The sequence below is a fragment of the Hylobates moloch genome, unplaced genomic scaffold, assembly GCF_009828535.3.
Source record: "Hylobates moloch isolate HMO894 unplaced genomic scaffold, HMol_V3 SCAFFOLD_26, whole genome shotgun sequence".
NCBI classification, from domain to species: Eukaryota; Metazoa; Chordata; class Mammalia; order Primates; family Hylobatidae; genus Hylobates; species Hylobates moloch.
The window spans coordinates 408,062-434,619 of NW_026652301.1; the positions used below are offsets into that span (position 1 = coordinate 408,062).

The following is a 26,558-nucleotide window of genomic DNA, read 5'->3' on the forward strand; positions in this document are numbered from 1 at the left end:
AGTCAAATGTTACTGTACATCAGAATTACCCGAAGGGCTTGTTAAAACTGCCCAGCCCCAGTCTGAGAACATGCATTTCTAACCAGTTCCCAAGAGATGCTGATGCTGCCGGTCCTGAACCCCATACTGTCTTTCTCCAATTTGTCTTAAAATTGTCCGTTTCTCTTCTCTCCTCAGGCTAGCTTGTTTCCGGAGTTTGATTTGTCTTCACTAATAGCCATTTACTGGCATGTGTGTATTCAGAGTGCACAGCTATTGTTTCCTGATGAATAAAAGACTCAAAGGGATTTGGAAGGGAATTAAAGTTTACTGACTTCCTTTCAGTAGCAGCTACTCTGCTAAGTGCTTTACAGGTATTTATCTATTTAATGCAAATACCAGAGATGGATTAGAAGTGTCCCCTTTTAACAGAGGAGAGAACAGAGGCCTGGAGAAACTCAGTAACCTGTGCACAGTCACACAGCTGATAAACTGCAGAGAGGAGAGAAGACTGGTTTTTCCAGAGCATGCTCAGGCATCTACCCATGTGAAAAGCCTACCTAGAGTCCTTCCTGCCATCTCGGGCTTCTGTGTGAGGCAGGCACTGTAAACATTACCATCTGGAGATGTTTGATCACCTGGGGGGCCAACGATGCAATCAGTATAATCGAAGGCGCCTGTCCAAGAGCGGTAACTCTTGTGAGTCTGGAGAAAATCATCTCACCAGAAAAGTAAAAATGACCAAACAAGCTAATGGAATGAAATGTAGAAAATCATGGAATGGAACCATAAGAATACCTCTAGAGAACGGTAGATGATTGGGGAATAAGATCAGTGTCTTAGTCTGAGTGGATGAAAGGTGCTTTTGACAGCAGAGAGCAAAAATGACTTAAGAAACTGGACTAAGAAGGGGGAAGCAGGGCTTAAGCCAGGGACAGTTGAACTGGGGAAATGTATCCAAACATAATAAATAAGCGGGTTCTGGCTTATAGGTTTTTCCATACTGAGTCATCATCCTTCCTCTTTTCTTTGTCATCTTCTGATTTATAGCCCACTTGGTGTTCACAATGGCCATTTGTATATAGTAAAGGAACATCGGGGTCAGTTTTAGTGTATAAGACACTTAAACACAAACACCCAGCATGCCCATGATTGGGCTATTTTAGGATCCTTTTAAATGTGAACATGATGAACAATTTGTTAGACCTTAATTAATGTACTTCTGAACTCCACTGGGAGTGTGCATGACGAGGATGTAAGATCTATGTTGGATTTAGTAAAGAGGTTATATGTGTCAAAGAATTCAGAAAAATGGCTGCCTGTGCCTGGAGAACCATTTAGAAATATTCTACCACCGTGCAGCTGGTGCGGCTGCCTGTTGCTCCCATCTGCTCAGCATGGGAATATGCCTTCCCCAGGGGAAGCATGAGAAATCCCAGCACACACCAGCATGTTCTCCAGGAATCAATCTCAAGGATCGAAGACAGCCTCAACAACTAAATATTTCTAAAATACTAAATTTTCCATAAGAACTGAAGTTCCTTGAAACTCCTAAAAAAGAATGATTTAAATGCCTGATTGCTACCTCAAACTCCAGGCTCAGGTACCTGCTAACTCCTTGGCACCTCGGCTTGGATGTCTAAAGGCATCTCACACTTCCCCTGTTCAAAACAGAACCCTGTTTGCTCCAATTCCATCCTGCAAATTTCTGCCTCCACTGTCTTCCTTATTGGGTTATACAATATATCCCTTCCTCCAAATGTGTCCCATTTTTCAGGCCAAAGCCCAGGAGTCGTTCTTGATCCATCTTTTTCCTCTATGCTATAGGTACCAACCCAAAGACAAGTCCTATTGGCTTGGCTTTCAAAATATAACTCAAATCTGACCACTTCTCACCAGTCCCTCTGGGCCGTATGAGAGATGCCCTGTGTCTCTATCACTAATTTCCTCTCCTACTCATATAGCAACCAGAGAGACCTTTTAACCTTATCTACTAGATCATGCTAGCCCTCTGCTTAAACTCAATTTCTCTACACACAAGAGTCAGCTCCTTACCATGGTCTGTAAGGCCCTGCATCACCCAGGCCTGACCTCCCCCTCCATGCACCACTAGCCACCACAGCCTTCTCTGTGGTTCAGAGCACTCCAGCCTCTTGTCAATGAGGGGCCTTTTGAACTGGCTCTATCCTCCTCCAGGGAAGCAATTCCCCACCCTCTTCATTCAGTCTCTATTCAAATGGAACTTCTTTATAGATGCGCACTCTGAATACCCTGTCTAAAATAGCACACTCATTTACTTGTTTACTGTCTATCTCTTTCAGCCAGTGTACAAGCTTTATGAGAACAAGGACTTGTGTGACCTGTTCATTGCTTCAGTTCCTAGAACAGAGCCTGGAAAAGAGTAGGTACTCAGTATTCAATTAATGAACGAAATACCACACTAACTAACTCTTTACACCAAAACCTTAGCGATGGCTTGTAAGAAGGAACTATTACTAGTACATTAGCCCAGTTTGCTCCTTAGCCAAGGGGTCTGCAATTTTTTTTTTTTTTTTTTTTGAGATGGTGTCTCACTTTGTTGCCCAGGCTGGAGTGCAGTGGTGCGATCTTGGCTCACTGCAACCTCCATCTCCCGGGTTCAAGCGATTCTCCTGCCTCAGCCTCCCGAGTAGCTGGGATTACAGGCATGCACCACCTCACCCGGCTAATTTTTTGTATTTTTAGTAGAGACAGGGTTTCTCCATGTTGGCCAGGCTGGTCTTGAACTCCTGACCTCAAGTGATCTGCCCGCCTCGGGCTTCCAAAATGCTGGGATTATAGGCGTGAGCCACTGTGCCTGGCCCAACGTTTTTAATAAGTGAACAGAAGCACTAATCATGGAGTTTGGGGGAAAAGACCTATCTTAGAGGACACACATTGCGCAGAAGTCTGTCTCATAATTTATCCCCTTATAAGTCAATGCCATGACTTTGCTATCTGTATGATACTGGGTCATTTTCTTAATTTCTCTGTATCTATCTCTTTTTGTGTAAATGAAGAGAATGATGGTATCCAGGTCACAGACATGGTGTGGGATTAAGTGGCATAATGCATACGGAGCACCCAAGTCAGGATCAAGCACCAGGTAAGCCCTTGATAAAAGTTAAATATTGTGACTGTTGTTACTGTCATTGTCTAATCAACCTCAGTGGAAACAGGAAGTCCAGTCTGTTAAGCTTCTACATGGATGTGTAGAATATTCAACGTTTCCGTAAGAATTGAAGTTCCTAAAAACTTCTAAAAAGAACAATTTAAATGCCTGATTGCTTCCTCAAACTCCAAGCTTGGGTACCTACTAACTCCTTAGCACCTCAGCTTGGATGTCTAACGGCCTCTCACACTTCCTTCTCGACAATCCTTCTCACTACCTTCCCCCGGTATTGGTCTAAGTCCTATGGCATACCTTTGACTCAATAGTTAAATCCTTTGTTAGTTCTAAAAGTGAGAAATACTGAAAATAAGAGAACAGTGTATCACAGCAAAATGGTCAATTCTATCTCTTTTCTATTCAATGACTTTTTGTTTTAAGGACACTGGCTTTGTAGCTGTCTTAACAGTTACGTCTACACTAAATTCTTTCCCTGGTAGAGTTAAGCATTACCTCAAAATTGAGATGCGCGGATGCACATGACAAAAGTTCCTAAGCATGGTAAGAAGAGATGTGGGCAATGTGCGCTGCGATACTTCTCTACCTCCTCAGTAGGCATTCTCTCATCTACATATTCAGTCAGTATTTACAGAGCACCTCCTATTCTGTAGAAGGACCTAGAAACCAAATAAGAAATGAAAATCCTATTTTTTGCCACTGGATTGTATAACAACATTTATTGAGTGTTTACCACTTGGCAGGTACTTTATAAAGATCATTTTATCTAATCCTCACAAGTGCCCCTTCAAAGCAATACTGGTTAAGCATCTTACCCACATCTCCAAACAGCAGAATTCAAATCCGTACAGGCTGACTACTGTTGATACCTCCTGCTCCATAAAATGCAAAAATATTCTAATATAATTCGTCATTTTCTTATCTTTCCGCTTCCTTCTTTCTTTCCTTTCCCTCCTTTACCTTCCTCCTCCCCCATTCCTTCACTGTAGAAGACTTTCAGAATCAGATGTCACATCAAAGAAATGAGACAACTCTTTTTTTTTTTTTTTGAGATGGAGTTTTGCTCTTGTTGCCTAGGCTGGAGTGCAATGGCAAAATCTCGGCTCACTGCAGCCTCTGCCTTCCAGGTTCAAGCAATTCTCCTGCCTCAGCCTCCCGAGTAGCTGGGATTACAGGCACCTGCCACCACGCCCAGCTAATTTTTGTATTTTTAGTAGTGACGGGGTTTCACCATGTTGGCCAGGCTGGTCTCAAACTCCTGACCTCAGGTGATCCACCCGCCTCGGACTCCCAAAGTGCTAGGATTGCAGGTGTGAGCCACTGCGCCCAACCAGAAATGAGACAACTCTCTTTAATGCTTCTTTCTGTGCACAGAAAGGAATGGGGGTCCTCAGTGTTGGCACCTGGACCATGGGCCCTGTTATCTCGGTTATCTCACCAGCAGATCACCGTGCTCCCACGGTTTCTTAGAACTCAGAGGCCATAAATGCTTTGCCCTTATAAGAGAAGTATAGAAAGGGGAAAAGAATAGTTGCATAGACACAAGGTATTTCTTTAGCAGGAGACAGTGAGTTTCTCTTCTTCTAGGGTATAACTATTTTATTAATTGATATTTAGGTAGAGTTTTTCATTGTAGGATTTTACGCTTTCATCAGAGTGCAAAGTCAACAAAACTGTCAGAATTTTAAAAAATGAAGCTGGTAACTTGCTCCCTGTGGAGATCAAAGGATGAGTGCTGTTATCAAAACGAGCTTTCCTGGAGATGCTCCCAGGCATCAAAGGAGCTTCTGGCTACTCTGCCTTGTCAAGGAGTCGATGGTGGGTGTTAAGTTGTGGGGATGGAAGGGCAGCCCCAAACTCTCCAGGCCTTTGAGCATGGAGCTCAAAATCTAAATTGGGGGAAGGGAAGAAAAGGTGGAAGTGGGCTGGCAAGGGTCTGGACCAGGACAGAGGACAAGCACGCTCCTGACATCCTCCTCCACATGTCCTGTGTATACCCACCCAGGACACCCCAGGCTCAGATCCAGATGGCAGCACTCTGCCAGGCAGGACATTCTTATTTTCAGAGGCCTCTATGGGTAAATCAATTCATTTCTTTCTGGAAAGTAACCTATACCTTTAGAGTTTTGATTCCAGCCTTGTTTTCATGGCTCAAGTCCCTCCGTTGAGGATCACGAATTACAGTGTCTTGTCAAGCGGGAAAAACTTCACACATTCTCATTCCTATCATCAGCCAAACTTTCTGAGTTTGTCACCTAACTGCCAAGAAATCACTAGTGAGGGCTGGCCATAGAGCTTAACCTCTCAGAGAAACTTAAGCTTAACCAGGCCCCTCAGGTAAGTGGCTTCGACGCCCTAGTCCATCCCTGGGAACTCCATGCTGCTGTTCTATACCTTGCAGATGGTGGTGGTTACATACTCTATATATTGATAGAAGAATACACCAAAACCAACAACACTACACTAATGGTTTAATTTTTTTTTTTTTTTTTGGAGACGGAGTCTGGCTCTGTCGCCCAGGCTGGAGTGCAGTGGGGAGATCTCTGCTCACTGCAAGCTCCACCTCCTGGGTTCACACCATTCTCCTGCCTCAGCCTCCTGAGTAGCTGGGACTACAGGCACCCACCACCACGCCCGGCTAACTTTTTGTATTTTTAGTAGAGATGGGGTTTTACCATGTTAGCCAGGATGGTCCCGATCTCCTGACCTCGTGATCCGCCCACCTTGGCCTCCCAAAGTGCTAGGATTATAGGTGTGAACCACCATGCCTGGCCTAATATGTTTTTTAAATGACCTGACTAGAAGGCAAGTGATCTCAGACTTTGCAACCAGCTAAATTACAACACAATCTAAATTTCACCTTAGCCATCTAGCCCTTCATGATGGAGCCCTCCCAGGGAGGTTGTAAGTGTAACATGAGGGATCACATGGAAAGGTACAAAGGCGTTAAATCCAAGTACACAGGAGTTAGTTGGAGCACTTGGAGGACTTCTTATGTACCACCTGAGTCTCTGCATGGCAGTATGTTATCAAGGTCTCCTTACTCTGGCAGTTTTATAAACTATTATTAGCAAAGATGCATTTCAAGAAACTCATGTGAAGTCTGATTCTAGGAATTAGGAGGCCAGGATTTGTAACTCAGAATCTGAAGATCACTGTTTACTGTATTACACCTGGGTCTCAGCTGGCAGAACCAAGGCATGTTTGCCATCCAAGACCACCTAAGTCTTCTATGACAAGACAATGGATATGAAAAGTCAGAGATCTGGCTGGGCTCAGTGGCTCATGCCTATAATCCCAGCACTTTGAGAGGCCGAGGTGGGTGGATCACCTGAGGTCAGGAGTTTGACACCAGCCTGGCCAACATGGCGAAACCCCATCTCCACTAAAAATACAAAAATTAGCTGAGCCTGGTGGTGGGTGCCTGTAATCCCAGCTACTCGGGCGGCTGAGGTGGGAGAATTACTTGAATCTGGGAGGCAGAGGTCACAGTGAGCCGAGATCATGCCACTGCATACCAGCCTGGGCAACAGAGCAAGACCTTGTAAAAAAAAAAAAAAAAAAAAAGAAAAAGAAAAAAGAAAAGTCAGATATCTTACACCTAGACAAACAGGTTAAACTTCACCTTCGTAGTGGAGAATGCCCCATGAAACGTGATTTCACTCTGAATACACTGCTGTACCTCCTCAAGGTTTTCCAAGTACACATCAGTGAAAATGAAATAAGCTGATAGGTTATTATAAGGAATGCATGAGAATAATTTTGTTCTATGAAAAATGCTCAGAACAACGCCAGCACATGATAGGCACCTAGTAACTGTTCACTAGCAGTACTAGCTGCACTACTACAAGCAGCAGTAGCAGTACTAGAGCTGCCTTCACTGCCTCGCCATCTTCTCACTCAAGGTTTAGCCCTCCCTGCACATTCTACTCGCCTGCTTTTAAGAAATGTTGCTGTCAGGGCCCAGCCTTAGCGATTCTGATTTTAATTATTCTGGGACAAGTCCATGGTATTTGGTATTTTTAAAGTTCCTCACATAATTCTACTGTCTAGCCAAGGTTGAGAGCCACTGAGCTGCAAAACACAAATTCATGTACTTCATAATCTAGGCTGAATCCCACTTTCCAGAAGTAAAACATAACAGATTTTACTGAGGCTCATCTTCATCTCAGGCCACTTCCATCATTTCCGGTGGGAGATTATACAAAACAAGCTTCTTGTCAAAAGAGAATGCTGATGGAGCGTGGATGATCACAGAACTCCCAGCGACAGGGGAGGGTGATCAAGCAGTTCTGGTCAGCACCTGCTCCAAAGGGGTGCAAAGAAATTGGAAAGGGCCAGGCCTAGCTCACAGATTGCCTGGGAGTGGGCTGGCACAGGGCACCTCTGGGCATAGAGCTCATCCCCTAAACCATATGGGAGCCTAAACCTTTCTGGGGCCCTAAAGATCTTTTCAAGAATACTTTTCAGAACTTATAATTTCAGAACATATTGTTCCTGCGAACAATGTATTGTTCTGTTGAATCTCTTGTTTTATGGGTAAAAAGAGGAACTAAGAGCATCACCCTCCATCTGTCCAGAGTTTCTCTGGGCCCCACTTGACTTAAACCACCAGGGGATATTCTGTCAGTCCTGGAGACACTCACACATGATCCCCATACTCATACATAATCCCCACATTCATACACAATCCCCACACTCATACACGATCCCCCTACTCATACATGACCCCCCACTCATACATGACCCCCCACTCATACCGGACCCCCCCACTCATACACCATCCTCACACTCATATACAACCCCCTACACTTATACACAATCCCCACACTCATACACGATCCCCCCACTCATACATGACCCCCCCACTCATACATGATCCTGCACACACTTCACGGGCCCACAGAATCCAAAAGTAAGAGGGCTCTGGAAAATCTGAAGCAAAGATACCCTCTGGTCTCATCCCTGAAAGGCACTCCCTCTTTCCAGGCTGTACGACTGGGATGGGGAGGAGATAAGGAAACGTGGTCAGCACAGAGGAGCTGTGCCATGCCCATGTGAATCCAATAGAGAACAACAACAACTACAAAAGGAATAAAGAAGAAATTGGTAGAATTGCTGACAAGAGGAAGGTCTATGAAATGAATGATCAGGGTGCCGTGTATTTTAAATAGCCACAATCAGACACAATCACGTTTATGTAAGAGGGATGGTGAAAAGGAGCCACAGGGGAATCACTTAACGGATTCAGTAGAACTGACTAGTGACAAAGAACATGGCCCAGGGATTGTAGAGTCAATCCTGCAGGCTCCAGAATCAAATGACCTGGATTCAAATCTCAGACCTGCCCTCTACTAGCCGAGTGACTTTGGAAATATCACTTAATTTTCTTGATGTTTAATGACCCCATTTACAACTTGAGGACATTAAGTCACAGAGTTAAGATAATTAAATATATTGATATAGTTTGGATGTCCCCTCCAAGTCTCATGTTGAGATACAATCCTCAGTGTTGGAAGTGGGGCCTGGCAGGAGGTGTTTGCATCATAGGGGTGGATCCCTCATGGCTTGGTGCTGTCCTTGTGGTAGTGAGTTCTTGTGGGATCTGATTGTTTAAAAGTGTGTGGCACCTCCCCCACTCTCTCTCTTGCTCCCACTCCTGTCTAGTCCTGTGATACCCCTGCTCTCCCTTTGCCTTCTGCCATGTATATGTAAGCTTCCTGAGGCCTCCTCAGAAGCAGATGCCAGCACCATACTTTCTGTACAGCCTACAGAACCACGAAGCAATTAAACCTCCTTTCTTTATAAATTACCTAGTCACCAGTATTTCTTTATAGCAATGCAAGAACGGCTTAACACATATATTTAAGGTAAATTTAAATTTAAAATCAAATGTAAATTAGATGTATTAAATGTGTGCAGTACTTATCACACTGCCTGTCCAGGATATAGTAAATGCTCAATAAGTGGTCGCTGCTTCCTCATCTTATATTACCAAATTTTATCAGTCACATTTAGTTTTCTTGTTTGTTTTTTTGAGGCAGAGTCTTTCTCTGTCACCGAAGCGGGAGTGCAGTGGTGCGATCTCGGCTGAATGCAAACTCCGTCTCCCAGGTTCAAGCGATTCTCCTGCCTCGGCCTCCCAAGTATCTGGGACTACAGATGCGTGCCACCACGTCCAGCTAATTTTTGTATTTGTAGTAGAGATGGGGTTTCACTATGTTGGCCAGGCTGGTCTTGAATTCCCTGACCTCAAGTGATCCGCCAGCCTCAGTCTCCTAAAATCCTGGGATTACAGGAGTGAGCCACTGTGCCCAGCCAGTTATATTTAGTTTTATAATTCTATTTATTATTTAGAAAATCAAAAGGAATCCTGAAGTCAGGGAATAGTTTATTGTAAAAGGATGAATATTAATATAAAATAATTATTTGATATTTTCTATTTCTTTCCAATACCGTCTTGATATATCTTCTAAAATATACAAAAAATGTTTTTCCAATTATCTGAACTACCTTTAACAATGTGCAAATGAACTTCCAGAACCTCAGGGGCTGTAATTTATTCTTAACTCTGAAGCCTTGCATTAGCAGATCTATTTTAGTCTGAATTGGTCTCTGAAGAATACAATGTTTTAATTCTAGATCACCTTATGGAAACTATAATATGCATTAGTGTCAATGTCAAAGAAGCTGCCATGACACTGTGTCAATTTTGATCAAACACAAGCAATTCCTTTCAGAATCTTTCTTCCACAGGTCCTTTTCAAATCATAATCATAAGCAATTTAAATCTTTTCCCTTTTATTCAGACGCAGCCATTTCCCACAGGATTCCGGTTCCCTATGACACGATCTTGTGGTGGCATGTCGCCCCGGGAGTCCAGGCCTTGATAAGACACTGTTAACGAAGGAGTCACTGTTGAAGGCAATGCTGCAACCCCAGCTATGTCCCTGCCAAAAAATTATGCTAATGCCACACTTTCCACCGTTAAACCATGGGTTGCATTTCTCTAAGAGGTAGCTGTCAGCACACACCAGCCATTGCTAACAATGAGGAATTTGTGTGCTGTGTAAACGTCTCCAGCAGCTCCATTGCTTATAATTAACGCAGCCCCAAAACACTGTGATGAAGGAAAATTGCTGTCACAGCTTTATTTAAGCCTTAATAAAATTATTTTCCACTGAATTAAAACAAATGGCTTTATTAACAACCAATATTTAAATATTTGTACAAAAATATCTGCTCAAAAAAATCTGGAAGGCTCACCCAACCGGTCAACAAAGGCAAACATATCCCGAAAAATACTTTCTTGATCTTAAACGTGAGAAATGAGCATTCCAGACACTGAAAAATAATATCCTAATTAAAATGCTATCGATTATGATTTAGAAAGTCATTCCATTTCTAATTAAACTTAAAAGCAAATTAATGCTCTTCCCTTACTATTTCAGGCTCAAAAACACTGCCTTGTTTTATAACACATCTTTTTTTTCCATTAAATCTGAATATACATTTTAGGATGTCAAGGGTAAATTTGTAGAAGGAAATTACTTTTGGAATCAAATGATCAGTGCACTGCTGCTATAATAACCGAAATATAAATATGTATAATTTCCAAATTAGCTCAGGAATTCATCATAATGTTATATGATCTTATGCAGGTAGAAATGGAGTATCAAAGAGAGATGGAATCACTTAAGGTTTCTGTTTCATTCCATTTGAAGTAATTGCTACAGTCAACTGATCCCACCTGTGGAACGCTAACGCAGCAGCCCCAGCCCTGCACATGGCAAGCCTCTAACCAGCAGCCAGGTAAGTCCTCTTCTATTGGGACCTAGATGTCATGTGGCTGCCACAATGATTGACACTTTCCATCATGTGCTTATTGCACAAAGCACCCCTGATAAGTACAGAGCAGGTAAGGTGAAGATGACTAAGAATCTACCCTGGGAGAAAGAAAACCAGACAAGGTTGAAAATACCAGCATCCTCATTCTCATCATCAGTGGTCAGCATTGATGCTGTTCTCAGCACTGTGCGAAGCACTCTCCGGACCTCATTCTACAGCAACCTAGGAGGCAAGAACTCCAGTTTACAATAGAAGCTGCTCAGGAAGGTGAGGTGACCGGCACCATGTCAGGCAGCTAATCAGCAGGAGCTCCCGGGTTTGACACCAGTAGCCTGACTCTGAAGCCCTGTTCGACACCCACACACTCCCTGCCTTGCTTAGATTCCCATCTGGGAGCCACAGCAGGCTTGTGAGATCTTCATCCCTTTGAGGCTGATCTGTCTAGATCAGGGATGGCCTAAGCAGAGTGGGGTCTCAGCTCTGGGAACAACATCCAGCACCCCCCAGCTAGATGTGTACTTCAGGCAGAGTGTCCCTCGCCCATCGAGGACAAAGGGCTGCTGAAGAGCCTCATCACCTGGGAACCCAAGGAGCCAGCACAGTACTCAGTGGGGTGATAATAGGGGGTGGAGAGGGACAAGTGAGACGGGGGCCCCCATCTCAGCAGCCACTCAGAGCCTCTGGCCACCTCCTGTCTGCTTCTTGCTGATGTGTCCTTTTCCTGGTCCCGGTGAGCTACAAGATGGCTACTCTGCAAGGGTGTACCCATTCTGCAGAGTCACCATTACTTTGAAATATTTGACATAAAAAGTGATCTTGGATTAGAAATCCATTCACATTATTGCAAGAAATTTCAGCACTACATTTGTCAGCAACAGAAGAGGAAACTGTGCTTGATTCTTTAAATATAATTTCAGTTGATGGGAATTTTTGAAGGGTGGTTGCGATAAGCTGAACGATTCCCGCAAAGTTGTCCTCGTCCTCATCTCCAAAACCTGTGCGTCTGCTACTTTACATGGCAAAAGAGACCACGAGTCAAAGAATGCAGGCAGCTTTCGGGATGCTGGAAGATCCTAGATTACTTGGGACAAACTAGTGTAATCACAGTGTCCTTGTCAGAGCCAGGAAAGACGGTCAGAGTGGGAGGAGGAGATGTGATGCTGAAGTGATGTGTTTTGCAGGTGGAGGAAGGGACCACGAGTCAGGGAATGCAGACAGCTTCTAGGAGCTGGAAAAGGCAAGAAAACAAATTTTTGCCTAGAGCCTCCAGAGGGAACACAGCCCTACTGACATCTTCATTTGAGCCCATTAAAACCCAGTTCAGATGAACTGTAAGATAATTGTTTTGTGTTATTTTAAGCCACTACATTTATAGTAATTTGTTACAGCAGCAATAGGAAGTTAATAGTTGTGAAAATGATTTTTTATTTTTTGTCACTTCTTTCTATGAGCAAAATTTCTTGTAAGTGGTGACTCTCTCAAGAATTTGAAGAAACATTTATCCAAAAGGCTCATCTGAGAACTGAATGAAGCATTTCAAGTTGGAAATCCGAAGAGAGGTCATCACTCTCAATTATAAACTGATAGATTTTTTATTTGGAGGTTTCCCACAACTTCAAAATTTAATATCTTCCCTAATATTTTGTATTTTGTTTTACTAATAATTACATAATAAAATGTGGTGAAAGTTTTCATCAAGCCTCATATAGACACCATCGTCTCACCAGTTTACTTCAGTGTACCATCAAAATATTATCATTTTTAAGTATTCCATGATTTGAAAAGTTTTGATGTATTGCTTTACCTAACAAATATATAGAACATCAACAAATAAGAGTGTTGTCTTTGAAAGGGAGCTTTAATCCAACCAAACTGCCATTGTGCTAAGCCTGATTTTCTCTCAAGCTTTGTTACCAGAGCCAGTACATTTTACCCGCCCCACAAGTGTGCACATGCATGTGCATGCACACACACACCCACACACACAATTTCAGAACAGAAAAATAACCACAGATATAGTACACCACACCCCTCAACTTACAGAGGAAATAATCAAAGCAATGAGAGGTTAAGTAATTCAGCTAAGACACATGGCTGGTTAGTAGTGAAGGTTAAGAACAGCCCCAGGTGCTTGCTCACTCCACAGCATGACAACCTTACTACCTGCCATTTTTGACCCTAAGTGGTCACAATTTTCAAGCTGGCTTATCTAGCTTACTCTCCAAACTTGAATTGGAGTGAGTGGGTTTCTCTTATGTAATGAAATTCTTTCTCTAAGGACACACATATATCCTCATTGAGAGAACTTTTCTTAAAAGCTTCAAGCCTTGAAGTCAGTTCCTAAAGGCAATACTCCAAGTGTCCTGCATGTGGCTGCAGGGAGTTTACAGCCTACCAAGGTTACTACACTAATGTAGATGTTCATGCTTTAGCAGGTTTGTTGAAAAGAAGTAGTACTTGTGAATATCAATTTCAGTAAATAACTCAAACACATAGGAGACCAGGCCTGTGCAGCAATGTGAGTGAAATGCTAGCTGTCTGGGAAAGTATCAAGGGAGTGTGACAGGTGACGGGTAGAAATCCGAGGTAGGACAGTCACTACTGCACCCATCTAAGATTTATTGAAAATCTCTATGCTGGGCATTGTGCTGGATCCTGGGGATACAGTCTTAGTTCGGACTGCTGTAACAAATTGCCACAGACTAGGTGGCCTAAATAGCAAACATTTATTTCTCACAGTTCTGGAGGCAGGAAGTCTTAAGTTCAGGGTGCTGGCCTGCCCAAGTTCCAGTGAGAACCCTCATCCTGCCTGTGTCCTCACATGACAGAAAGAGAGGGGGACAGAGAGAGACAGAGACAGAAAGAGATAAAGAGAGAATGCTCTGCTGTCTCCTTCGTCCTTATAAGGCCCCCAGTCCCATCATGGCGGCCCTACCCTCAAACCTAATCACCTCCCAAAGGCCCCACCTCCAAATATCATCACACTGGGGGTGAGGGCTTCAATATATAGATTTCAGAGGGACACAGCCATTGAGTCCATAGCACTGTCCCTCAGAAGTCTGCAGAAAAAGAGGTGACAGACATTAAACAAAGGATGATAAAATAAGTATTGATTTATGAGTGTGATGAGTCTTACAAAGAGCAAATACAGAGTAATATATGTGAGAAGGGAGAACAGAGGCCCTGAACTCCAGGAAGAGCAGGAGAGAGGGTGAGAGCATCCCAGGAGATGGTGAGCAGCCTGTGCTGGGCACCAGGTCAGGAGGGAACAGGCCGCTGTGAGTAACCAAGAGAAGACCAGAGTAAACGCATCCTGTGGTGGAGTCAGGCACAGCTCCACGTGAAGGGAGTCTCCACAGCTGTATCTGGAAGAAAAGAGGGATAGTGACAGCAAGAGAAGGGCAGGTGCACCTGGCCAGGGCACCACGCACCTGCAGCAGGGTGTGGCACTGGGAAGAGGGCAGGGCATCTGCATACCCAGGGGACTGCTGGATGGTGAGTCTAAGTTAAAGATGTGTTTATGACTTGAAACCAAGATCAGAAGAGGTAGTCTCATTCAAGAGGCAAATGGAAGTCCTCGCAAAGATGCCAAAGGGATTGGGCCACATCTGAAATGAGCTTACATGTGTGCAGAACTTTAATGTTGTCACACATCATCTCAGCAGCCCCTCCCATCAACCCCAGGGGTCAGGAGGGCACTGAGACTCTCACCCTTCACAGGAAAGGAAGCTGAGCCCAGGTCACATGGCTGGGTAGTGTCAGAGCTGGGCTCGGACTAGGTTCAAGTCTCAGTCCAGGGCGGTATACACAGCAAGGCAATGGGTAGACTGGTTTCCTGCTGCCACTGTGTGTGTGTGTGTGTGTGTGTGTGTGTGTGTGTGTGTGTGTGTGTGAAACATTACCACTGTGAAGCTGGAGGAAAGCTAAACCCAGAATCCAATAGAAGTAGTCTGTGAGGACTAAGTAGGCCTTGGTGACTTTCTATGAATGAAATAATTCTTGCTGGGTTATGGGTCACGTGCATGAAGGTTGGTGTCAATGCACACATAATTTTAAATGGGTAAAATAAAATTGTACTTTCAGCTCTGCCTCCTGTTTGATGGGTTTCTGGCCCACGGCCTGGTGTGACTGGTCATGACTGTGTCTTCCACATTCTAAATGCATCAATCCTATGTTTGACAGAGAAATGACTCGTCACTTGCCAATTCTTCTCATGCTTTAGGGAAACGAGTAAGAAGCAACAGTCTACCGGATGTTTCAAATAAACTGCATTAAAATGATATGCATGTGAACAAGAGACTTGAAGAGTTGCTCATAAATGCTGATGCTGATTTAGGAAGCGTGTGGATGAAATGGGTTTGATGCCAGCGTCAGTCTTATACAGATGTTGTGGGACAGATAGAACCATCCCATCTGGGATTATGCTTTCCTATAAACTTTCAAGTAACACAAGGAAAGGATCATAGTTTCTTCCTTATTAGGCCTTCAAATGTAAAATAAGGTTTTGAATAGAGCAGCAGAAATTATTGAAGTCATTTGGAAAGGTAATCCTCACAAAATTAACTAGCAACCCACCACATGAGCCTGATGGTGTCTATTAAAAGGGAGTAAGCTTTAATAAATTCATCACTCTCCTTTTCCTATCATGTCTCTAGTTCTATTTCACGTCAGCTTTAATAGGATTTAGGTGAAATTTTGTGGTTCACAGAACTATAATTTTGGAAGATAAACGAGGATTCTCAGACCTCCATATGTTACTCTGTATGCACAGATCAATACAACACCAAAAAACAAAACTACACCAAAGCCAAACAAATAGGTGCCTTCACGTCAGAAATTCCTTGCCAAAGATAAGCTGAAGGCACAAGGGAAAGAATGCAGGGGAAAGAATGTGAGTATGGCAGCCAACAGCCCAAGGTAGTGATCTACTTATTGGATGTAACCTTGGCAAGGTCTTGCAGTTTCTGAGTTTTAGTTTCCCTATAGGTAAAGCAGGAAGAATAAAATTTACCTCATAAGGCTGGGGTGGTGTGAAACGGGGAGTGGTTAAAATCATCATTTATAAACTACCTGGCATACAAACATAAAGTGTAACTCCTAATGATTGTATTTAAAATAGAGCCAATTTAAGAACATGGTGCATTAAGTAAAACATCTTCCAAGTAGTCACATACATAAACATCAGTCTGGCACTGAAAGAGGTAGCCCTTGTTACTCTCTTAGAATGGCCTGTCACAGTCTTCTTGCACATTTTTCAGGATTTATGATGAGGGGGGTTATACCTGGGCATAAATTAATGTAATTTTTAAAACCCTGGCAGGGTTTGGGTATTCCTACACTTGCAGTATGATTCTGAAAGATAAAGTGTACTGTGGCTCATAAATACTCTTTAGCACTTAGTAGATCGGTTTCTTTTCTAGAGAAGTCTTAGTCCTACCTTTCAACAAAATGAGTTGGGAAATCCTTTCTAAAAGCCTGGCTGTTTTGAATTGCTCATAAATCTAGAAATTCATACAGTCTTTTCAAAGACAAAGTGAGTCACTCACATTTGAATCACTGAGTTTGAGGGTTGATGCAGATTACAGGGCTTGAAAGCAAAAGCCAGCACTAGCTCTGTTGGACAAAATCAGAGTTCATCTTTGCATCAAAACAAACATCAAGTTTTCTGGTTTTCAGGGAACTAATGGAGAAAACACATTCGTGAATTCCAAATATATCCAACCCTACTTAACATCAACTTACTTGTTGGAAAATGCTTCTTAATAAAACAATTTTTCTCCAACAGCAGAAAACATCAATCGAGTGAGTTTATCCTTACTAAAAATAAAGACATTATCATGGTGCAAAAGGGAGCAGAAGCTCATCAGAAGACAGAGCTTTTGTCTAAGGAGTGGCCTGACATGGAGTGGGGCCTCAGATCACAGTGTTTTCGCAGAGGAAGTGATGATGCCAGGACTGCTCATCAGTGGCAAGCTCATCAGTGATGAGCAGTCTCTGACTGAGACATTAAGATTACTGTGTTGGATGGAGGGAGGCACAGGGTGACCTTCCAACTTTACTTCCAATCCTCAGATTCAGGGACTCCCTGAAGATCCCTTACAGCAACAAGCAAAGCAAACTGCTCATCTTTTAAAAATAACCTTATTTATCATGTAGATTTCAATCCTACAAACAAGTATGTATTAGTCTGTTCTCACGGTGCTGATAAAGGCATACCTGAGACTGGGTAATTTATAAAGAAAAAGAGATTTAATAGACTCATAGTTCCACGTGGCTGGGGAGGCCTCACAATCATGGCGGAAGGTGAAAGGCACATCTTACATGGTGGCAGACGAGAGAATGAGAGCCAAGCGACAGGGGTTTCCCCTTATCAAACCATCAGATCTCATGAGACTTATTTACTACCATGAGAACAGTATGGGGGAAACTGCCCCCAGGATTCAATTATCTCCCACCAGCTCCGTCCCACCCAATCTCAAGATGAGATTTGGATGGGGACACAGCCAAACCATATCAAAGTATGAATACTAAATATCAAGAAGAAGGATATTAATGATATCAAGAAGAAATTTTAACATGGGTATGACTCTTTATAAAGAGTCGGTGCTGGCTGGGCGTGGTGGCCCAGCACTTTGGGAGGCCGAGGCGGGCAGATCACAAGGTCAGGAGATCGAGACCATGGTGAAACCCCATCTCTACTAAAAAATACAAAAAAAAAAAAATTAGCTGGGCATAGTGGCAGGCGCCTGTAGTCCCAGCTACTCGGAGAGGCTGAGGCAGGAGAATGGCGTGAACCCGGGAGGCGGAGCTTGCAGTGAGCCGAGATTGCTCCACTGCACTCCAGCCTGGGCGACAGAGCAAGACTCCGTCTCAAAAAAAAAAAAAAAAAAAAGAGTCGGTGCTATAGCACAGAATTTTACAAATAAAATGGCTTTCAAAAATACATACATATATATGTGTGTGTGTGTGTGTATATATACATATAGATGTATATATATTCAACAATATATATAGATGTATATATATTCAACAATATATATAGATGTATATATATTCAACAATGCCTCAAAGAAAGTTAGAAATGGGAAGGGAAAGCTGTTTGATTAATGCAAACTGGGTTTTTCTCTCAGGAATGACTTTACGCCTGCCAAATGACAAGGGTTTCACAGATTTTTTTCTACTGTGACTAGCAGGCAAATGTCTTGGTTTATGCCCAGTGCAGTGATAGGAACTAGGGTTATGTGAATATGAGATTGTCTGATCTCAGGACACAAAGATTGAAGTTAGTTGAGCACAGGAGAAGTGAAAGATACTTGCTTTCACAGCTGAGGTTTTTACTAGAGAAGCCATAGACCAGGCAGTAAGAACAAGACTCTGGTTGCCCTCGAGGCCATGACCGTTTCAGAATCAAGCAAAGCCATTACAAACCTAAAGAAAAAAAAATGCTTTGTGGAGGTCGTAAAAAGATAAATCAAAGGAAGGTACATGTAACAGAGAATAATTGAAGAAACCACTCAGCAATGGAGGAAATATATTTCACGATAGTACAAAGAGGCACTGAAGCAAAAACAACTTGTAAGGATTATAAAAATAATAACAGGGTTATAAATAAGTAATTGAATATGCTAATGAAATTGTGATGACGAAAACTGGAAAGAGAGAATGAAGTTATCGTAGCTAATAGAGATATGAAGCAGTGGAAAATTAATTTTTAGGTAGGGAAGCCTTGATATTTTTCTGAGGTACAGGAAAATAGAATGGAACTGGCATTTATTATGTCTATCATGAGTTGTTCATTAGGCAACTCACTAGGTAGCTCTCTCATTGAATCTTCAGGTGGATATTGTTTTCTCATCTTGTAGACGAGGAAACAACCCTCAAGGGGTCAAAAAATTTCCCCAGGAAGGGACAACTAGCCAATGGTAGAAGCAGCACAGATTTGGAAGAGTCTGTTTCCACAGCCCATAGTTGACTTCCTTATTTTGCAGATCTACTCCCCACTACTGGTTTTTTCTGTCTGTATAACATCAGCAATTTAATAAAGGGGCAGATTTTGAAAAATGTCTTTCAAATAAATAAACGAGAGAAATAAGGTTTGGGAGCTCATCATAGGTTTTCTAAAGTATATTATTTTATTTTTTAGTCATCACATAAAATAATCAATATTGTCATGGAACAAAGCAGGGAAGAATTTACAGTCTACTTAGTTATTTCCTTCCCCAATATGTATATGTATTTGTATATACATATATATACAAACACATATACATATACATACACACACATATATTCTAAAGTTATATAAATAATGTCACATAAGGCTGTGCATACATGTAAGAGATAATTGTCTAACAAAGCATGCTTTCTCAATTTAAAAGCCTCAGACATAAATTCCATGCATATTCCCCAAAATATTTAAAGTCAAGTTTACAAAAGTTTGTTTCCTCACCTGGAGTGTTTTTATCCCATCTTTCCACCTATCCAAATTTTAGCCATTCATGTCCCCATTTTCTTTCTTAAGTCCATTTTTCAACACTCTAAGCCACAATTAATTTGCCTCTTCTCTGAATTCACACACACACACACACACAATTTCAGCAAGGAAAGAATGGGTCAACGCCGGACCTGGATGCTAATCACATTTGACGGCTGTATGTTTCATTTCACTTTGGCATGGAGCCAGCTTGTCTAACAACCAGGTGTTCTCTCTCTCTTTTTTTTTTTTTAACATTCTTTATATTAAACATAATCAGTAAATGACTTTTCCAAAAAAAACCAAGGAATTTAAGAAAACACCCGACTTTTCTCTACAGTACCTCTGATCACAAAATTAGACACCACACTGAAAATGCAACACTTGATTCATTTCTGTGGGGAGTCTTTCAAAAGCTTTAAACACAGTGACCCCATGCCCAAAAGGGCATTTGAAAGACAATTTCAAAAGTAAGCCCTGCTGTTACTCCACTCCAGAGACCATTTTGAGCTTCTTTTCCACCACTAATGTCACAAAAATGACCTACACACCAGGAAAGAGGGCTTGCATTTCAAGTCAAATCCCTTTAACAGCAGTCGTTCTTAAACATGCCACACCAAACAGATGGAGTCATCGAAGTACTGTATGTACCACCTGTGCTTTCATCCAAATGCCACCTGCAGTACAGACCAAATGAACTTTTAAAGGTTCCAAGCCAACATAATGTTCACAATCATGACCACTTCTAGGCCTAAAAATTGCAGAGTACAAAGTCGCATGTTTAGTTAGCCTACCTAGATTTTAAAACTTTTATGAATAAAACAACTATATAAATAATGCACACCACATTTTAAAAATTTTTATTAGCACTTGTGGAGAAAATAGACATCAGCCTTTCTGAATACTGAGCATTGTGTACTGAGGGAAAAACAAGGGAAACCAGAAAACCATTTCACTGCCCAGTAAATTGGACACTAGACCAAACTATTTTGTCAAGTTACAATTCTTCCCTTTACTATAACTATTGATCATGACATTTTCTGAAACAACCAAGGATAACTACTAATTATCGCCTCAACACATAACATTCCTGTGAGGGTTAATATTGAGTGTCAACTTGATTGGATTGAAAGATGCAAAGTGTTAGAGGTTCCAAGATGGACGAATAGGAATGGCTCCAGTCTACAGCTCCCAGCGTGAGTAACGCAGAGATGGGTGATTTCTGCATTTCCAACTGAGGTACCGGATTCATCTCACTGGGGCTTGTCGGACAGTGGGTGCGGCCCATGGAGTGTGAGCCGAAGCAGGGTGGGGCATCGCCTCACCCGGGAAGTGCAAGGGGTCGGGGAATTCCCTTTCCTAGCCAAGGGAAGCTGTGACACATGGCACCTGGAAAATCGGGTCACTCCCACTCTAATACTGCGCTTTTCCAATGGTCTTAGCAAATGGCACACCAGGAGATTATATCCCGCGCCTGGCTAGGAGGGTCCCATGCCCATGGAGCCTCGCTCACTGCTAGCATAGCAGTATGAGATCAAACTGCAAGGCAGCAGCGAGGCTGGGGAAGGAGCACCTGCCATTGCTGAGGCTTGAGCAGGTAAAAAAAAAGTGGCTGGGAAGCTCAAACTGGGTGAAGCCCACCACAGTTCAAGGAGGCCTGCCTGCTTCTGTACACTCCACCACTGGGGGCAGGAAACAGCTGAACAAAACGCAGCAGAAACCTCTGCAGACTTAAATGTCCCTGTCTGACAGCTTTGAAGAGAGTAGTGGTTCTCCCAGCATGGAGTTTGAGATCTGAGAACAGACAGACTGCCTTCTCAAGTTGGTCCCTGACCCCCGAGTAGCCTAACTGGGAGACACCTCCCAGTAGAGGCTAACTGACACCTCATACGGCCGGGTGCCCCTCTGAGACAAAGCTTCCAGAAGAAGGATCAGGCAGCAACATTTGCCGTTCTGCAATATTTGCTGCTCTGAAGCCTCTGATGGTGATACCCAGGCAAACAGGGTCTGGAGTGACCTCCAGCAAACCCCAACAGACCTGCAGCTGAGGGTCCTGACTATTAGAAGGAAAACTAACAAACAGAAAGGATATCCACACCAAAACCCCATCTGTACATCATCATCATCAAAGACCAAAGGTAGATAAAACCACAAAGATAGGGAAAACCAGAGTAGAAAAGCTGAAAATTCTAAAAATAGAGTGTCTCTTCTCCTCCAGAGGAATGCAGCTCCTCGCAAGCAACGGAACAAAGCTGGATGGAGAATGACTTTGGCGAGTTGAGAGAAGAAGGCTTCAGATGATCAGTATTAACAAACTTCTCCAAGCTAAAGGAGGATGTTCGAACCCATCTCAAAGAAGCTAAAAGCCTTGAAAAAAGATTAGACAAATGGCTATCTAGAATAAACAGCATAGAGAAGACCTTAAATAACCTGATGGAGCTGAAAACCATGGCACGAGAACTACGTGATGCATGCACAAGCTTCAGTAGCTGATTCGATCAAGTGGAAGAAAGGGTATCAGTGATTGAAGATCAAATGAATGAAAAGAAGCGAGAAGTTTAGAGAAAAAACAGTAAAAAGAAACGAACAAAGCCTCCAAGAAATATGGGACTATGTGAAAAGACTAAATCTACCTCTGATTGGTGTACCTGAAAGTGATGAGGAGAATGGAACCAAGTTGGAAAACACCCTTCAGTATATTATCCAGGAGAACTTCCCCAACCTAGCAAGGCAGGCCAACATTCAAATCCAGAAATAGAGGGAACACCACAAAGATACTCCTTGAGAAGAGCAATTCCAAAACACATAATTGTCAGATTCACTAAAGTTGAAATGATGGAAAAAATGTTAAGGGCAGTCAGAGAGAAAGGTCAGGTTACCCACAAAGGGAAGCCCATCAGACTAACAGCTGATCTCTTGGCAGAAACTCTACAAGCCAGAAGAGAGAGGGGGCCAATATTCAACATTCATAAAGAAAAGAATTTTCAACCCAGAATTTCATATCCAGCCAAATTAAGCTTCGTAAGTGAACGAGAAATAAAATTCTTTACAGACAAGCAAATGCTGAGAGATTTTGTCACCACCAGGCCTGCCTTACAAGAGCTCCTCAAGGAAGCACTAAACATGGAAAGGAACAACCAGTACCAGCCACTGCAAAACATGCCAAATTGTAAAGACCATCGAGGCTAGGAAGAAACTCCATCAACTAACGAGCCAAATAAGCAGCTAACATCATAATGACAGGATCAAATTCACACATAACAGTATTAATCTTAAATGTAAATGGGCTAAATGCTCCAATTAAAAGACACAGACTGGCAAATTGGATAAAGAGTCAAGACCCATCAGTGTGCTGTATTCAGGAGACCCATCTCATGTGCAGAGACACACATAGGATCAAAATAAAGGGATGGAGGAAGATCTACCAAGCAAATGGAAAATGAAAAAAAGCAGTGGTTGCAATCCTAGTCTCTGATAAAACACACTTTAAACCAACAAAGATCAAAAGAGACAAAGAAGACCATTACATAATGGTAACAGGATCAATTCAACAAGAAGAGCTAACTATCCTAAATATATATGCACCCAATACAGGAGCACCCAGATTCATAAAGCAAGTCCTTAGAGACCCACAAAGAGACTTAGACTCCCACACAATAATAATGGGAGACTTTAACACCCCACTGTCAACATTAGACAAATCCATGAGACAGAAAGTTAACAAGGATATCCAGGAATTGAACTCAGCACTGCACCAAGCGGACCTAACAGACATCTACCGAACTCTCCATCCCAAATCAACAGAATATACATTCTTCTCAGCACCACACCACACCACACCTATTCCAAAATTGACCACATAATTGGAAGTAAAGCTCTCCTCAGCAAATGTAAAAGAACAGAAATTATAACAAACTGTCTCTCAGACCACAGTGCAATCAAACTAGAACTCAGCATTAAGAAACTCACTCAAAACCAATCAACTACATGGAAACTGAACAACCTGCTCCTGAATGACTACTGGGTACATAACGAAATGAAGGCAGAAATAAAGATGTTCTTTGAAACCAACAAGAACAAAGACACAACATACCAGAATCTCTGGGACACATTTAAAGCAGTGTGTAGAGGGAAATTTATAGCACTAAATGCCCACAAGAGAAAGCAGGAAAGATCTAAAATTAACACCCTAACATCACAATTAAAAGAACTACAGAAGCAAGAGCAAACACATTCAAAAGCTAGCAGAAGGCAAGAAATAACTAAGATCAAAGCAGAACCGAAGGAGATAGAGACACAAAAAAACCCTTCAAAAAAATCAATGAATCCAGGAGCTGGTTTTTTTTAAAAGATCAACAAAATTGATAGACTGCTAGCAAGACTAATAAAGAAGAAAACAGAGAAGAATCAAATAGACACAATAAAAAATGATAAAGGAGATATCACCACCATCCCACAGAAATACAAACTACCATCAGAGAATACTATAAACACCTCTACGCAAATAAACTAGAAAATCTAGAAGAAATGGATAAATTCCTTGACACATACACCCTCCCAAGACTAAACCAGGAAGAAGTTGAATCCCTGAATAGACCCATAACAGGTTCTGAAATTGAGGCAATAATTAATAGCCTACCAACCAAAAAAAGTCCAGGAACAGACGAATTCACATCTGAATTCTACCAGAGGTACAAAGAGGAGCTGAAACTATTCCAATCAATAGAAAAAGAGGGAATCCTCCCTAACTCATTTTACGAGACCAGCATCAACCTGATACCAAAGCCTGGCAGAGACACAACCAAAAAAGAGAATTTTAGACCAATATCCCTGATGAACATCGATGCAAAAATCCTCAGTAAAATACTGGCAAAGCAAATCCAGCAGCACATCAAAAAGCTTATCCACCACAATCAAGTTGGCTTCATCCCTGGGATGCAAGGCTGGTTCAACATATGCAAATCAATAAATGTAATCCAGCATATAAACAGAACTAAAGACAAAAACCACATGATTATCTCAATAGATGCAGAAAAGGCCTTTGACAAAATTCAACAGCTCTTGATGCTAAAAACTCTCAATAAACTAGGTATTGATGGAACATATCTGAAAACAATATGAGCTATTTGTGACAAACCCACAGCCAGTATCATACAGAATGGGCAAAAACTGGAAGCATTCCCTTTGAAAACTGGCACAAGACAGGGATGCCCTCTCTCACCACTCCTGTTCAACATAGTGTTGGAAGTTCTGGCCAGGGCAATCAGGCAGGAGAAAGAAATAAAGGGTATTCAATTAGGAAAAGAGGAAGTCAAATTGTCCCTGTTTGCAGATGACATGACTGTATATTTAGAAAACCCCATCGTCTCAGCCCAAAATCTCCTGAAGCTGATAAGCAATTTCAGCAAAGTCTCAGGATACAAAATCAATATGCAAAAATCACAAGCATTCCTATACGCCAATAACAGACAAACAGAGAGCCAAATCATGAGTGAACTCCCATTCACAATTGCTTCAAAGAGAATAAAATATCTAGGAATCCAACTTACAAGGGATGTGAAGGACCTCTTCAAGGAGAACTACAAACCACTGCTCAATGAAATAAAAGAGGACACAAACAAATGGAAGAACATTCCATGCTCATGGATAGGAAAATCAATATCGTGAAAATGGCCACACTGCCCAAGGTAATTTGTAGATTCAATGCCATCCCCATTAAGCTACCAATGACATTCTTCACAGAATTGGAAAAAACTACTTTAAAGTTCATATGGAACCAAAAAAGAGCTTGCATTGCCAAGACAATCCTAAGCCAAAAGAACAAAGCTGGAGGCTTCATTCTACCTGACTTCAAACTAAACGACAAGGCTACAGTAACCAAAACAGCATGGTACTGGTACCAAAACAGAGATATAGACCAATGGAACAGAACAGAGCCCTCAGAAATAATGCCACATATCTACAACCACCTGATCCTTGACAAACCTGACAAAAACAAGCAATGGGGAAAGGATTCCCTATTTAATAAATGGTGCTGGGAAAACTGGCTAGCCATATGTAGAACGCTGAAAATGGACCCCTTCCTTACACCTTATACAAAAATTAATTCAAGATGGATTAAAGACTTAAATGTTAGACCTAATACCATAAAAACCCTAAGAAAACCTAGGCAATACTATTCAGGATATAGGCATGGGCAAGGACTTCATGACTAAAACAACAAAAGCAATGGCAACAAAAGCCAAAATTGACAAATGGGATCTAATTAAACTAAAGAGCTTCTGCACAGCAAAAGAAACTACCATCAGAGTGAATAGGCAACCTACAAAATGGGAGAAAATTTTTACTATCTACCCATCTGACAAAGGGCTAATATCCAGAATCTACAAAGAACCCAAACAAATTTACAGGAAAAAATCAAACAACCCCGTCAAAAAGTGGGCGAAGGATATGAACAGACACTTCTCAAAAGAAGACATTTATGCAGCCAACAGACACATGAAAAAATGCTCATCATTACTGGCCATCAGAGAAATGCAAATCAAAACTACAATGAGATACCATCTCATACCAGTTAGAATGGTGATCATTAAAAAGTCAGGAAACAACAGCTGCTGAAGAAGATGTGGAGAAATAGGAACACTTTTACACTGTTGGTGGGACTGTAAACTAGTTCAACCATTGTGGAAGACAGTATTGCAACTCGTCAAGGATCTAGACCTAGAAATACCATTTGACCAAGCCATCCCATCACTGGTATATACCCAAAGGATTATAAATCATGCTGCTACAAAGACACATGCACACATATGTTTATTGCAGCACTATTCACAACAGCAAAGACTTGAAACCAACCCAAATGTCCATCAATGATAGACTGGATTAAAAAAATGTGGCACATATACACCATGGAATACTATGCAGCCATAAAAAAGGATGAGCTCATGTCCTTTGTAGGGACATGGATGAAGCTGGAAACCATCACTCTGAGCAAACTGTTGCAAGGACAGAAAACCAAGCACTGCATGTTCTCCCTCATAGATGGGAACGGAACAATCAGAACACTTGGACACAGGGTGGGGAACATCACACACCCAGGCCTGTTGTGGGGTG

The 26,558-nt window shown here is 42.1% G+C and overlaps 1 protein-coding gene across 11 annotated transcripts in view; it reads right to left on the bottom strand.

Moving 5' to 3' along the window:
- LOC116463124 (uronyl 2-sulfotransferase) overlaps window positions 1–26,558 on the bottom strand; it is a 442,893-nt gene that overhangs the window by 304,158 nt on the left and 112,177 nt on the right. The gene's annotated exons all lie outside the window — the stretch shown is intronic.